This window comes from Oryza sativa, chromosome 1 (genome assembly GCF_034140825.1).
Source record: "Oryza sativa Japonica Group chromosome 1, ASM3414082v1".
Taxonomy (NCBI): Eukaryota; Viridiplantae; Streptophyta; class Magnoliopsida; order Poales; family Poaceae; genus Oryza; species Oryza sativa.
This window is the reverse complement of record NC_089035.1, coordinates 31,831,874-31,835,203: the sequence shown is the minus strand read 5'-3', so window position 1 is coordinate 31,835,203 and position 3,330 is coordinate 31,831,874. Positions and strand designations below refer to the sequence as shown.

Below are 3,330 nucleotides of genomic sequence, written 5' to 3'. Positions count from 1 at the left end.
TGTGGACTTGATCATTGCCGGTGTATTTGTCCTTCACCATGAGCTTCTCCATCTCTCCAGTGATGTGGTCGGTGGCGCCGCTGTCGATGTACCAGTTCGTGTCGATGCCGTAGGAGTTCACTGCAGCAGTGTTGGCGTTCTTCTCTTCACCGGTGAAAGAGGGATCAAACCTCTTCCAGCACTTGGCGACGATGTGGCCGATCTTGTCGCAGAGTTGGCACGTCGGCTTGGGCTTGCCGTCATTACGACCGCGCCCGAAGCCGCCGCCACGTCCAGGGTTGCCGCCGCCGCGCCCTCTGCCATCACGACCGCGTCCGCCTCGCCCTCCTCGCGACGCGGTGTTGGCAGAAGGATTGGCCGCGTTCTGGAGAAGTTCCAGCCGCGACTCAAAGCCAACCAGGAGCGCATAGACATCGCTCACAGAGATTGGACCGGTGCGTCCCGTGACTGACGAGACCACCGAGTTGTAGTCGAAATCCAGCTCGGCAAGAATGTAGGAGATGAGCTCCTCATCATCAACTAGTTTTCCTGCAGAAGCCATGTCATCCGCAAGAGATTTCATCTTACCGACATACTCCGCCATGCTCCGGTTTCCTTTCACGGTGGTGGAGAGCGCCATGCGAGTGTTGAGGATGCGGGCGCGAGATTGAGATGCGAAGAGGCTCTCAATTGCCTCCCAAACATCTGCCGCCGTTGTGAGTGTTGCCACCTGAGTGAGCACCTCACGCGACAGAGACGACAGCAGGTAGCTGAGAACCTGCTGTTCCTGCGCCTTCCATTGCACCAGCGCCGGATTTGCCACCTTCTCGGTGGTCTTGCCATCGTCCTTGGTGACGATGATCGTTGCAGCCGGTGCCTGATTGCTCCCGTCGAGGAAGCCGGCCATCTGTGCGCCGCGCAGCGCGGCAAGAACTTGCGCCTTCCACAGCACGAAGTTGCTCTTGGTGAGCTTCTCAGAAACTGTCTGCCCATTGAGAGCAGATGGGTTGGAGGAAGAAGACGCCATTTGCGTCGGGAGTTGGGAGATTAGATTGAAAGATTGATTGGTGGAGGGTGGAAGGCTCTGATACCATGTGATGGAAGCGATACCCTTCCTACAGGTATGCCTGCGTGTTATATAGGCTAGGAATAACCCCTAGCGTGGTACATACAAAGGATGAGAGATCTTATCCTATCTCTCTGTTAGTTACAACAAACTGAAGATAAGAACCAATCTATCTAGCTAACTATTCTTATCATCTAACACCATTGTTCAAAAATGTGTGCCATACTGCCATTGGCTTATAGGCCATACCTGGTTCAAGTCATAGAATACATTGATTTCATACAAGCACAATAGATGCTCTGGGCAACATTTACAGTCAATGGGCTAGGAAGATACCTTGTTTTTCTAGCGTAATGTATCACTTGACACTAGAAAATAAGATTGTCGGTGACATAAGAACCAGGTCCCCATAGTAAATGTTCCGCCCCGGGCAACCACATGCCCCCTCGCGCAACTTGTCATCTTTGGCTAGAGTCGCTTTGAGCCGTGGCACGTGGATCGCATCGGGTCAAGAAGCATGAAGCTCTTCGGGCATCTCGAGGGTAGTCCCTAGGTGGAAGCATAACACCGCATCCAGATCAATTCTGGAACTAATGTACCTTGTAATACCTTTTTAAGAGCCGTACGTGAAAAAGCTCATGCTCTGATGCTCCATGTCTATATTTCTGCATATCTGCATAATCACCAATTGTACAAATTAGGCATGTACATAATTTTGTGCGAACTAGCCAAGCAAAATTATATTAAAAAAATAGCTGAAACTATTGCCATACATTAATTAGGAGCATGAGCATGTATGATATTTTTTATTTTTAAAGCTTTTCCGATAACTTTAAAAACATACCTTCTCAAAACTTATATTTGACGCTTTTGACCAGTCATGCGCGCGACTCTTCAAAGCGTAATAATTACTTTTTATAAACAAAAATCGATGGGGTTAAAAACTAAAAATGTGTGATCTTTTTTAATAAAAATCCATGTCCGATTGGTGCCAGCATATATATTGAGCATACTCCGTCTTGTGTCACACAGTAACCTAATGTCTAGTTTTCTTCAAGAAAATATGTCCCATACTGTAATGTAATTATTGTCTTCGATAACTTTGGCACTTGATTTGCTACATAAGTCCACAATTGCCACTTTTAATTGATTTTAGACCATTCATTTATTCAACAAAGGTGTTCAATACACTCTAACAAAATTGCATGAACCGTTGGTAATGATGTACGTCGTGTTATTTTGTAAATTAAAGCATGTTGCTTTTATAGGCTCTACCTAGTTTTAAGTATGACCCTACTTATACGTTATACTATCTAGTAGCAGTGGAGGGTCCAACATATTAATAATATTAATAAGTAAATTTAGATTCCTTTCACTGTTTGGTATCACTTTGCGAAATTTCAAAGCAATATCTGCCAATCATATCTGGACAACAACATTCACACTTCATGGAAGAAAAATCTTCTACGTAGTAGTGGGAGTAACCTTGATCTCACACACGAAATGAACTGGCTATAAAGGAATCAATGACGACATGAAAGGTGCATTATGATTAGAACATGCATAACACATAAAAGGGCCAATGTTTTAAATTTTTGTTTGAATCTTGTCCAGAACATTTATGATCGGAGGGAGTATTTGCTTTCGTAGTCTCTCCGAAATTCATTTCAAACGAACTCTAGTGCCTCAGCTAGTGTAATTAGCGAGATGCTAGATAAAGTTGGAGATGTTTTAGTCTCTCGACATTCAGCTCAATTCAGCAACCTAGGTCGCCCGGCGAAGCTGCAGTCCAGCGATTGCTGGAGTATGAAACAAAGCCTTTTGATAGCTTGCTAATTTCTCATATGCATATCCATTAATTCACGTAGAATTCATTCAATGCTCCACCATACAAGGCGCCTACAAAAGTTTTACTAATAAATTATTTTTTATAGTTAATAAGTAATTACGGATTATGTTCAGCGGTAAGCAACCGATGGGTATCAAGGAGACGAGAGGATCACTTTTTTTTCGCAAACGCGTAAAAGAATTGCACGTCAATATATTAAACGAAAAGAGTTTTAGTTACACCACGCAGTTAGCCAGACCAGCTTATACTAGGGGAAGGGAGAAAAAGTAAAATAAAAAAACTGAAGCTAGAGAAACTACGGCGGCTAAAAACAAACTCTAAGCAGCGGGAAGGGGCCTAGCCACGCTACGAGAGGATCACATCTGAATAACTGGAACCAAATTAGCAATCTCTTGGCTGTGATGCAATCAAGGTGTCCAGGTGGTGGCGGACATGT

The 3,330-nt window shown here is 44.6% G+C and overlaps 1 non-coding gene across 1 annotated transcript; it reads right to left on the bottom strand.

The window, feature by feature from the left end:
• Positions 1 to 384: 384 nt before the first annotated feature.
• Positions 385 to 523, bottom strand: LOC112937702 (small nucleolar RNA Z247). The gene has a single exon (XR_003240362.1). It is a non-coding gene; the product is annotated as a small nucleolar RNA Z247 (small nucleolar RNA).
• Between the last annotated feature and the right edge of the window lie 2,807 nt (positions 524 to 3,330).